Source organism: Scylla paramamosain, chromosome 30, assembly GCF_035594125.1.
Source record: "Scylla paramamosain isolate STU-SP2022 chromosome 30, ASM3559412v1, whole genome shotgun sequence".
Lineage (NCBI taxonomy): Eukaryota > Metazoa > Arthropoda > Malacostraca > Decapoda > Portunidae > Scylla > Scylla paramamosain.
This window is the reverse complement of record NC_087180.1, coordinates 8,895,752-8,908,368: the sequence shown is the minus strand read 5'-3', so window position 1 is coordinate 8,908,368 and position 12,617 is coordinate 8,895,752. Positions and strand designations below refer to the sequence as shown.

Sequence of the window (12,617 nt, the reverse complement as noted above, 5' to 3'; positions counted from 1 at the left end):
TCTCTCCACCCTTTCTCATTAACACCACTCATTTTATTCTATTCGGTAATTCATTATTTTCTTCTTCAAATTTTTACCACTTCTTTCATCTGACGCTCTCAGGAAATGCTCTCCTATATTCTTCTTTATTCTTCTTTTTTCCCCAGTATTTATCCCATGGAGTCTAATTTCCGCACTTTATTCTTCCATCTATTCTCGTTTATTCCGTAAATCTCCATGCACATTCTCCTCCGTCTTTCTCTTCACCCTTTCTTCTTTTGTTCCCCTTACTGCCTCCTGCCCTTTCATCTTCATCACTATGCATCTTCACATTTTTCTTCCCCCCCGTGCCTCTTTTTTTTCCTTACTGTTTTTTTTTTTTTACATCTTGTGGTTCTACTCTCTCTCTCTCTCTCTCTCTCTCTCTCTCTCTCTCTCTCTCTCTCTCTCTCTCTCTCTCTCTCTCTCTCTCTCTCTCTCATCCCCTACTCTGCGTCTCCTCCTTCCCTCACATAATTTATCATGGTTTACCTTCAATATATATCATCCTCCCAGCACTCCTCTCTAAATTTATGTCCCTGTCGTCCACGTCCTTGAAGAAGAACACAAAATACTTATGAGATACATTATTATTATTATTATTATTATCAGTAGTAGTAGTAGTAGTAGTAGTAGTAGTAGTAGTAGTAGTAGTAGTAGCAGTAGTAGCAGTACTAGCAGCAGCAGGAAAAGCAGCAAAAGCAGCAGCAGCAGTAGCAGCAGCAGCAGCAAAAGCAGGAGCAGGAGCAATGGAAGACGAAAAGAAGAAGAGAGAGTAGTAGTAGGAGTAGTAGTAGTAAGAGTAGTAGTGGTAGTGGTAGTAGTAGCAGTAGTAGTAGTAGTAGTAGTAGTAGTAGTAGTAGTAGTAGTAGTAGTAGTAGTAGAAGTAGTAGTAGTGGTAGTATACAAAAGAAATGAAAAAAAAATAACATTACATAACAAGTGGGCCTATCAGAATGACGAAACACGCGGTTAATCACGGTAAAGAATGTGAAGCTGAGCGAAAATCAATTCACTGGCACCGTTCCCCTAAGACCAGCCTTGCCCCAGAATGATGTACTTACGTCACTGATATATGGCACCGTAAAACACGACTCGGTTAAGATATTTACGTGGCACACACATAAAAAGAGAGATAGGTCATCTGTCAGAGCTGTGTTGTGTGGGGACTGACGGTACGGATAGATAAGTAACTGGGTAGATTCATACGTATTTACACAGTATTTACAGTATAAATATGTAGATAGAGATACATGCATACATACATATATAGACATAGAAACGGTGGATAGGTGGATGGATGGACGAATTTAGATAGACAGACAGGAACACATTAAAAAATATTGACAGATAGACAGATAAATAGATAGACAGACATATAGGTGGATCGAGGGATACATACATACACATGCATATACATAGGTGGGTAGACAGATACATAGATACATCTTTCTCCTCAAAACTATTAAAGAAAATATTTTAGTTCGCAGCATTGGGACACTTGTTGATATTAAGCGGAATGCATGGACTGCCTTACGAGGAATGTTTACAGCAACGCCAAAGTGAATTATGTATAAGGAACTTTAGACTTGACTTTCACTTAACTCTTTGATAATCACAAATTTTTCAAGTTTAAATATGTTGCTTAGAGCATAATTTAAATAGTATCACTGACAGTAAAAGGAGAGAGTGATGGACTAGTTGATTTTTTTTTTTTTTGATATGTAAGAGGAGCACCGTCCAAAGGCAAAGGGCGAAAAAAAAAAAAAAAGATCAACTGGGGTGCCAGTTCCTAGTGTCTCTTCCTATATTTTGGCTCTGTAAAACTGTCTAACTGTCAAATAAAGTAACATGTGTCATTAACAGTCAAATACTTAATAGTTAATCATTCTCGAAGACGCATTGAGAATTTGGACTAGGGGTCTTTTCCCGTCTAGTCACGGTAGAGGCGGTGGGTGGAGAGGAGCCTTCGGGTTTACTATCTTATGTCTCTTAGGCAGTTTACGTAATCACAAAGAAAGTCGAATGTGCCAATAAGCCTGGTGCTGTTTATTCTTCCTTTGCTTTTCGATAATCTGCCTTACTTTAATTTCTCAGTATTTCCTTCCTTGCCTTGCTTACTTTCTCTGTCTCACTTTAATTTCTTTTCTCAAAATTTCCTACACCGTTCTTTCTATTGTGTAGCATTTACCTTAGAGGCTGAATACTGTAGCTAAGGACACAAGCGTCTTACATGATTGACAGAAATCCAGCATCATTGACGAGAAGCAATGAAAGATGCAACGTTTCTCCTTCTCCCTCCTTACATCAGCTTGAAACCAGGTCACCTGTCTCCAACATGCAAGGATTTATTTTTCTGAGTCATATTTCAAAGCAGCAGTGAATGGCTGCCGTGTATGCAGAAAATATTAAAACCTTAGCATTAGGTTAGGCGTGTGGAGTATTTTTATATAGATGAAGGAGACAATACTCCCATAGTGACTGGTTAGAATGGGATCTGATATGCACAATGGAGTTCCTAATGGGAGAACAAATTTGAAATAGAGGAGATGGAGGAGAAAGAAGAAAGAGGAAGGAGGAGGAGGAAGACAAAAAGAAACGAGGTTTGTTGGGTTGTAGGAGGAGAAATTTGAAAGAAATCTAAATTCCAAGAAGGAGAATATCTTAAAACCAATCACAAAACGAAACACCACCGCCATCGCCGCCACTGAGCTACGCAGCGTCACAAATTTTCAAGCACATTTATAGAAGCTGAAAAGAAATATCCAACTTCAACTCCCCCCACTCTCTCTCTCTCTCTCTCTCTCTCTCTCTCTAAAACATCAGACTCTGCACAAAATCGCGCTGGACAGAGATGTTATTTTTTTCCCTCACTCGTGAAACTAACTTCCCGAGCAGATTAAATTTACCAGTTGCTTGGCTCGGACGCAACTCTCAAGGGTTTAATGCGTCTAAGGTCAGCCGCTCATCCTTCCTGTGTCGTGATAGCATTGCCGCCACTGTGTCTCAAGTGAGTACATGGAGCCTTTGTTCGCTTCACAAAGCCGTCAGCAGCTCAGGGTGTCTAGAAGTCTAAGCGGCGAGAGATGGAGGAAGCGACGATAGTAAGGTGAAGTGAGTGTGTGAACGAAAGGTAAAGTGAAGCGTATGTAAGAGAGAGAGAGAGAGAGAGAGAGAGAGAGAGAGAGAGAGAGAGAGAGAGAGAGAGAGAGAGAGAGAGAGAGAGAGAGAGAGAGAGAGAGAGAGAGAGAGAGAATGAAAACTATATAAACGATAGAATAAAAGAGAGAGGTGTAAGAATGGTTTTAGGTAGACATAGAAGAATGAAATAAAGACAGACATAATGGAAGAGTAGGGAACAAAAAAAAAAAAAAAAGAAAAGAGAAAAGTAGAAAAGACGCTGAAATATTAAATGCACGACCTTCTGTGGCTCCAGTGAAGATAAGTAAATATAGAGAAGGTTTTACTTTCACACGATTCACGATAGATAATAATGATAATAATGATGCAAACACCACCATCACCATTATTACTACTGCCACAACTACTACTACAACAATACTACTACCACTGCTATTACCACAAAAACAACAACAACTACTACTACAGCTACTACTACTACTACTACCACTACTACTACTACTACTACTACAACTACTACTACCGGCAATAAAGAGGAAAAACCGGTCAAAATTTTCTTCTTAAAAGCATTGAAGCTAAACCAACTTCTTCACTTTTTACTTCCTTAAAACATGACATGGAGAGAGAGAGAGAGAGAGAGAGAGAGAGAGAGAGAGAGAGAGAGAGAGAGAGAGAGAGAGAGAGAGAGAGAGAGAGAGATTTAACTTTTCAAAATTATCCTTTTCTTAAGCATAACCATGATTTTTTTTTGCTTCATTTTGTATTAATAACAGAAAATAAACTTGCTGGCGTGCCAGGAAGAGAACGAGGAGGAGGAGGAGGAGAAATAAGTTACCAGATTATGGAGGACTAAAGGGAGGAGGAAGGAAAAGGCCAAGAGAGGAGAAAGGTGAGAAGAGGCGGAGAGGTGAGAGAGAAAATAAAGGATAGGGTATTAAGGAGACAAGGGGAGAGATCGAGGGACAACTGAGGAGAGGGAAGAAGAGAGGGAGGGAGAGAAGGCAAGATCAGAGCTGAGGAAGACGTGAGATTTGAGCTGGAAGAGAGAGAGAGAGAGAGAGAGAGAGAGAGAGAGAGAGAGAGAGAGAGAGAGAGAGAGAGAGAGAGAGAGAGAGAGAGAGAGAGAGGGGGGGGGCAAGCTTCAATGCAGTCCGTTCTCTATCTACACAATCTAAAGAAAACGTAACCAGAATTAAAGGGAGTCAGGAACACACGTATTCAAGCGGCACATGAGGTCTGGGGGACTTAATACAAACTTTACTGTGGGAGATGATGGGTAGCATTGAAAAGAATCACTATATTACACTGCATCACGCGAGGCAGAAGCTTATTTCATTACCCAAGGACGTCACTGGAACAAATTGAAGGCAGTCTAGTTGGATGTGGCTGTTCACACCTTTGTTTAACTCCCTTACTCTTTGGTTCTTCAAATTCTAGAGCAGTTTTATTATTAATTGTATCATCACTTGTAAATGCTTCAAAGATTTTCAAAACACAATATGAACCTTCCACGGAAAGGATGATGATGATGATGAGAGAGAGAGAGAGAGAGAGAGAGAGAGAGAGAGAGAGAGAGAGAGAGAGAGAGAGAGAGAGAGAGAAACACACATCCACACCCACACACAGAGGACAGAGAAAATACTGCGAGGAGAGGGAAGCAGAGTGTGTGAACAATTTCCACATAAACAACTCCGGAGTGATCGTCAGTATCGCTTATCCTCGCGCGATGTGGAGTCCCAGTTTACGATGCGACGTGAGTCTTTCTTGCTCTCTCGACGGGCCGCCGAGCCGTAAAAATAGTGCGTTTCAGGCCGTGACGCGCAGCCCTGGACGCCTCCTATCACTCCAGTACGCCTGCTACACCATCAAATGACTTCTCGCCTCTAGAACATAAACAACAACGGGAGGATAGTGCTGCTACTTCTGTGCTTTTTTTTTTTTCGTGGGGCGGGATATCACTCTTGTCTTTGTTGTCTCATTAGGGATATTTTTTTCCTTCTGAAAGTTACATGTTTTTATTTATTTATTTATTTATTCATTTATTTTTTTGGTTCTCTAGTAAAATTATTCAAATTGTTCCGTATTTTTCTCTCTCATTACGGCCACTTTATTTCGAAAGCCACATAGATAATTATTTTGGTGTTCTTGTAAACTTATTAAATTTTTTTCAGCACTTCTAAGAATATTACTCTTGTAAGTGTCTGTTTTCTCATTAGGACTATGTTTTGAAAGCCACAAGGATTATTTTCTTGGTTCTCTTTTAAAACTTAGCCATATCATTCCTGGTAATATTACTTATGTCCGTGTCCTTGTTCTCTCCTTAGTACTATTTTTTAAAGCCACAAACGTGATTTTCTCGGTTCTCTTTCAAAACTGACTCAAATGATTTAATCTTTTTTAGCACTTCTTGGACTATTACTTATGTACAATTTGTGCCTTTGTTCTCCCATTCGAGCATCTTCAAAAGTCACAGAGGTTATATTTATGGTTCTCTTTCAAATTTATTATAATTTATCAGCACTTCTTGGAAACATTACTCGTGTCTGTGTCTTTGTTTTCCCATCTGGATTATTTTCTAAAGCCAAGGATATAATATCTCAGGTTCTCGTGCATTTTTTTCATGATGCAAAATCCTCATTCAACTATCACCAGAATCATGAAAATACACTTGAAAAACAATAATTTCCAGTATAAACTGTTCGATTTAATAAAAATTAGACTTCGAAACGATAGAAAATAACGATTTAATAAAAATCAGACTTCGAAACGATAGAAAATAACATCTTATAACATGTCAGACATCGAACCTTCTTCTCGCTATTTTCTTTTTTTTTATTGTTTGAATATAGTCTTAATTTAGATGTCATACAGTGTGTGTGTGTGTGTGTGTGTGTGTGTGTGTGTGTGTGTGTGTGTGTGTGTGTGTGTGTGTGTGTGTGTGTGTGTGTGTGTGATGAACTCAAATCCCAGTTCCAGTCTCCATACTGACGTGCGAGAGGTAAAACTAATACAAGGCACCCTCGTAGATGTGTCAGCTTTCACATTTCCCTGACGTTCGTGCAAAAAATGTCACGGGTTAATGGAATGCTCTCCCCTTCTCTCTGAGCGGATGATGCCAGGCGTGCTTCGGAACTAAAGGTTACTTAGGTTATGGAAAAAATGATCAAGTTTAATATTTAAACTCGAAAGGCGGTATTGTCAAGCTGAGGTTTCGTTTTGTGTAATACCGTGCTTGGTTCTGCAAGATAACATTTGTATGCCTTTGTTGTGTTTATTTTTATTTGTAAAAACATGAATTTTCTTTTTAATAAAGCTGGTACTGTTTTGTATACAATGTAACGGAACAAGAGAGAGAGAGAGAGAGAGAGAGAGAGAGAGAGAGAGAGAGAGAGAGAGAGAGAGAGAGAGAGAGAGAGAGAGAGAGAGATCCTGGACTAATACTAACATTCTCGGTGTATTATAGGAAATATTAAAGACGAAGCGATCTGGCTAAAATGTTAAAGTATAATACATATTTCTAGACAAACTCCCACGAGATACCGAGCAATTCTTTACCTGCGAAACTCACAAAGGAGAGCAATAAAAGTGTTCTTCATGTTATTTATGTAGGTGTGTTTTGTACTGGCGCTCCTTCCTCGTCTCCCTGTTCAAGCCTCGAAATAAGACGCCCCAGAAATTATTTACCATTACTCCGTTTAGAAAATCACGTCACTAAATTATATTCAAGTTTTATCAATCCGTATCAATTTATTTTCCTCCTACTCCTTCTTGTCTTTATCTAATATTTCCCCACTGCTTCTTTTTCTTTTCTTTTCACTTTTCTTACTTCCACATTTTCTATACTTTTTTCTACTTTGAGTGTCTGTATTTAATTGGCATCTTTTCTATTCTTTCCATAATTTCTTTGTTTTCCTTTAATATCATGCTCCTTTCTCTCTCTCTCTCTCTCTCTCTCTCTCTCTCTCTCTCTCTCTCTCTCTCTCTCTCTCTCTCTCTCTCTCTCTCTCTCTCTCTCTCTCTCTCACTCGCTCGCTCGCTCGCTCCTTCCGTTTCTTTCTTCTTGTATCTTATGGCGATCAATATTAGTCCGGTTCTTGAATAGTTACTCTCGAGGGAACCTTACCAAACTCGTCCCTCAGACTTGAACTTTTATGGATCGTCCTTGAAAGTCCACACACACACACACACACACACACACACACACACACACACACACACACACACACACACACACACACACACAGATTTGAGTGTTGACAAACGACAAAAGCTCCGGCGTGTGTCGAAGAGACATTTTGCACAACCTTGAAGAAAAATAATAAGTCTTTCAAGCGAAAATATAAACACACACACACACACACACACACACACACACACACACACAGAGAGAGAGAGAGAGAGAGAGAGAGAGAGAGAGAGAGAGAGAGAGAGAGAGAGAGAGAGAGAGAGAGAGAGAGAGAGAGAGAGAGAGAGAGAGAGAGAGAGAGAGAGAGAGGCAGGGGAGATGAAGGGGAGGGATCGGTACTTAAGCAGAAAAGAGAGAAGCAGTGAGTAGTAAATGATGCAAAACTGTACACTGTAGGATGGTCGCTACAGAACCATTATGTGTAACTGAGATATATTGCATTTTTGTATCAGTATAATGGGCGTTCAAGGACGTCGGGTAGCGGCCCCTAAGGAGGACACGTGATCTCCTCATGTCAGGGAGTTGAAGGACGTAAGGACAATGCAGGTGTAAATCATATATACTGTAATAGGTAATGCAGGTGTAAATTACATATCCTTCAATAAGTAATACAGGTGTAAATCATAGGTGTAAGTCACATGCATTAATGACACGTACTTCAGTAATGCAGGTATTACTGTCACCTCACCTGTGAAATCACCACCCTGCACACCTTATTAGGTCTGTAATACAGCACTTTTCTTTCTTTTTTTTTTCAGTAAAAGACGCGGGGAGGGGAAGACTCATAGCTAGTCCTCTTTGGTAACATTACGTAACTTTCAGGGATAACCTTAACAACTACAGTACCTGGGAACGTCCACGGTAGAAAAAAAAAAAAAAGGCAGGGAGAAAGAAATATAGCTGAACAATTACAATAGGAATACAAAGAAGGAGCGCGGCCCAGACATCTTTGATTTCCTTTGTGCGTGATCATGAAAGATTCGAGGCTTGTCCGTAAAAGAGAAACAAGGGAAGGAAATACGACATTGATTTAACGCAACTCAGATCCCTCTCTTTAGTGGTTTATAATCCGGGTCCCTTTATATAACCAATGAATGCTGAGTAGCGTTGTTTACTGCTCCAGGGAACGAAGAGGTGGGAAGAGGCGGGCTGGAGGAAGATAAATAATGAAGGGAGGGTGAGGAATGGTTAGAGGTGAAGGGGATGGATAACTGGGGAGGGAGGATAGGGAGACTAACAAATTGAGAGCTTACGAAGAGGGGAATTTAGAGGAGAGGGACGGGAGTAGGTGAAGGTGGGCTGCTGGGATAGTGGGAGGTGAGGGAGGTGAGGGAGGGATATTGCCGCTAGGGAGGGAGGGGGACAGGTACAGAGGTAAGGCGCCCTGCAAGCTAGTTTTTCGGGGTAACTACGTCAAAAATTCACAGCAACAGGTTTACTCCGTTTGTCCCTCGGAGGTAACCCAGTTTTTCCCTTGCTATTTATCCCTGTTTACCGCCGCCTCCGCCTGTGGGGGACGTGAGAAGTGGTCTAATGGCCGCTACGAGTACAGGACTGCCCACCCTCCTCTCGTGCCCCACCCGCTGGCCTGCTCACCCCGACGACTGCTTCGTGGAGGACAAACTAGTGGAGTTACTACTGTCTTTACTACTGTCTGTCTCGCCGCCAGGCTGTGGGTGTGTAACGCGTAGAGTGTAAAGCACTGATGGAGGGACATGCGTTAAAATGACAGATGGCGTTACTTCATTCTATCTTTATTTAATATTGTTGATGAGGAAAAATTTTGTGCTCTTAATAGATTAGAAATATATATGAAATAGATTAGGAATAGAAATTACAAGGGAATGTCTGCCAGTGTCCTTTTCCATGTGTTTTGATTGGTGAGAGAGAGAGAGAGAGAGAGAGAGAGAGAGAGAGAGAGAGAGAGAGAGAGAGAGAGAGAGAGAGAGAGAGAGAGAGAGTAATGAGTACAATACACTAATTTCTTCAAAATCTATTCACAAGTATTAAAATAGAACATGCCTTGAACCATTATACCACACACCATTACACACACACACACACACACACACACACACACACACACACACACAAAGAACACGTGCCTCGCTCCATTATATTTTCTCTCCCTCTCAAACACAAGCCAGACAGAGGCATCTTTTTTCCCATCAAAGAATGACGCAACAGAACAGAATGTGTATTGTTATGATATACATTAGTCTCTCTCTCTCTCTCTCTCTCTCTCTCTCTCTCTCTCTCTCTCTCTCTCTCTCTCTCTCTCTCTCTCTCTCTCTCTCGTCGTGTAGTGAAATATTTATACAGTGCCATTTGCTAGTGGAGCTGGGGAGAGAGAGAGAGAGAGAGAGAGAGAGAGAGAGAGAGAGAGAGAGAGAGAGAGAGAGAGAGAGAGAGAGAGAGAGAGAGAGAGAGAGAGAGAGAGAGAGAGAGAGAGAGAGAGAGACGCACTGTAGATAGAAATTCCTTTATATTTTCAAAGAGAGGGAAGTAACCTATCTGAAAGTTGTTTCTCTCTCTCTCTCTCTCTCTCTCTCTCTCTCTCTCTCTCTCTCTCTCTCTCTCTCTCTCTCTCTCTCCAGCTCTACTAGCAAATGACACCACGATGGAGAGAGAGAGAGAGAGAGAGAGAGAGAGAGAGAGAGAGAGAGAGAGAGAGAGAGAGAGAGAGAGAGAGAGAGAGAGAGAGAGAGAGAGAGAGAGAGAGAGACTAATGTATATCATAACAATACACATTCTATCATAACAATACACATTCTGTTCTGTTTTCCATCCCTTTCCCTATCCTTTTTCTTTGTCAGGTGAATGCACACAAGAAACAATTCACTTCAAACTTAGCGGCGGACAGAAAGCATCGAAATGACGGCGAACCAGAACAAACAAAACTGAAACTGCCGCAATACAAAGGCCAGCAAACGAAGAAATCGAGAGAGAAAAATTGCCCCAAAAATTACCCATGGAAATATTTTAATACGTGACAAAAAGCTTACGAGAGAGAGAGAGAGAGAGAGAGAGAGAGAGAGAGAGAGAGAGAGAGAGAGAGAGAGAGAGAGAGAGAGAGAGAGAAATATATTGTTCAGTTTCCCATATAGGTTGTATCCAATCGGGGAGTGAAAAGCTGAAAAAAGGGAGAACTATTTCCTCTTTTGTCTTCTGCCACACCTGAGTCTCCCCCTAAGATAGAAACACGCACTGCCGCATCTCTCCAGTTCACAGTTACGGAGACGGTGACATATGCGACGCAAATATGAAACAAAACACACGGCGCATTTTCTACATAAACGATTAACGTCACGATTCTTTTGGTATACATTTTGCGCCACAGAAATCCTCTCCGGTGAATATGTTGCCTCGTGACGGAGAGTTAGGTTAGGTTAGGTTAAGTCAGATTAGGTTAGGTCAGCCTCTGTGTCACGCCTTCGGGAGCAATATAGGTCTTTGTTTTGGTCATTCTCCCCAAGCGAATAAAATCTTTGCCCGCTGATACACGTAGAATGCATTTAAGGCCTTACTTGATGGGGAGGGGCACAGAAGTTTGGGAGAAAAGAAGGAAGCAAAGAGTTTGGTTGAGGTGAATAAGAGGGGTGAGGAAAGTACAAATGTAGGAAGAGAGAAAAAGGGTGGCAGTGGTTAGATAGTTTAGAATGACGATGCGGTTATTTGGGCTTAGAATTGAATGAGTTTTCCCAGGGTGTTTTATACTGCTTCCCCCCATCCTCTCTCTCTCTCTCTCTCTCTCTCTCTCTCTCTCTCTCTCTCTCTCTCTCTGAGATTTTTATCCTTTTGCCATCTAAGTACTTTATTTTTTTTGTCGTAAACTGTTTTTCTCTGGCAATTTTACATTTTTCTCATATATTCGCTCTCCTTCCCCCGCCCCCCTCTCACTCTGAATCACCTTACACAAACACTTAAAACACCTCAAGCACAGTACAACATTACCTTCGACATCACTAGACAAAGTAGATATGAAAAAAGGTACGATCTATTACTTCACCTACACTTCCTCTACACCTGAGCCGTCCCAGAAGCAATTAAGGCACTCCTGCAGCGGCCAACGTGCAGGGGAGCGGAAAAACGGAGCGCTCGAAAACTAGGCCAAGAAAAATGTTTAAACTCCAGCATGGAAATTAACCCACTCGTGAAGTTTGGCAGGAACACAGGAGGTGGTCGGAAACGAGGCCGTGGAGTGGTTGTGGATGTGGTGGTAACGGTAATGGTGGTGGTGGTGGTGGTGGTGGTGGTGGTGGTGGTGGTGGAGGCGACGGCGACGGCGGCGGTGGTGGTGGTCTGTAGTTGCAGTAGTTGTAAAGAGCTGTGAAGTTTGGGATGGTGATGGTTAGAGAACTACTACTACTAGTAGTAGTAGTAGTAGTAGTAGTAGTAGTAGTAGTAGATGTAGTAGTAGTAGTAGTAGTAGTAGTAGTAATATTAATAGTAGTAGTAGTAGTAGTAGTAGTAGTAGTAGTAGTAGTAGTAGTAGTAGCAGTAGCAGTAGCAGTAGCAGCAGCAGCAGCAGCAGCAGCAGCAGCAGCAGCAGCAGCAGCAGCAGCAGCAACAACAGCAGCAGCAACAACAGCAGCAGCAACAACAGCAACAGCAGCAGCACCAACAGTAATACTAGTAGTAGTAGTAGAAATAGCAGTAGTAGCATCAGCAGAAGTAGAAGTAGCAGCAGCAGCAGTAGTAGTAGTAGTAGTAGTAGTAGTAGTAGTAGTAGTAGTAGTAGTAGTAGTAGTAGTAGTAGTAGTAGTAGCAGCCGTAGCTGCAAAAGCACTACAATGGAAAAACGATGAAAATAAAAAAGTCAAAAGGAGCACACACTTGTATAATCTGTTTAACTACAGAATCAATTTAGTAACATTTGACTTAGCGATTAATACTTGTGCCACGTGCCTTTCCGTTCGTGTAAGGTTTAATCACGGGAGAAACGGAGGAAAGAAGATAACAATACAAAATAATAATATTGGCTCTTTCTACTTTTGTCTTATTTTGTACGAATATTGACACCTCACTCCAATAAGCTGCCAACCCCTCCGTCTTTGATCCCTTTAGTCGCAGGATGTATGACCGAAAATATGATGCTGGTCGGCTTTTGTGAAATGTTTTCCAGCAAAATTACGCGTCTGAGTTTTTCGTGCAGTTCCACCACAATACAAGAGAACATAAGAAGTTTCAGGCCAATCGCCCTCACGCAACGCTCTTATCACGGTCCTTAATGTACGGCACTGCATTTACTTAGTGGATAGATATATAAACA

General features: G+C 41.4%; 1 protein-coding gene across 2 annotated transcripts in view; it reads right to left on the bottom strand.

Moving 5' to 3' along the window:
• The window catches only part of LOC135116042 (uncharacterized), a 246,751-nt gene that overhangs the window by 34,921 nt on the left and 199,213 nt on the right, over positions 1-12,617 (bottom strand). The window contains exon 5 of one of the 2 annotated variants that reach the window (XR_010276145.1): positions 10,099-11,672. The exons of the other annotated variant lie outside the window; for it this stretch is intronic. The gene's annotated coding sequence lies outside the window, so the exon portion shown is untranslated. Of the gene's footprint in view, positions 1-10,098; positions 11,673-12,617 lie in introns of those variants that run through there. 2 annotated transcript variants of the gene reach the window in all.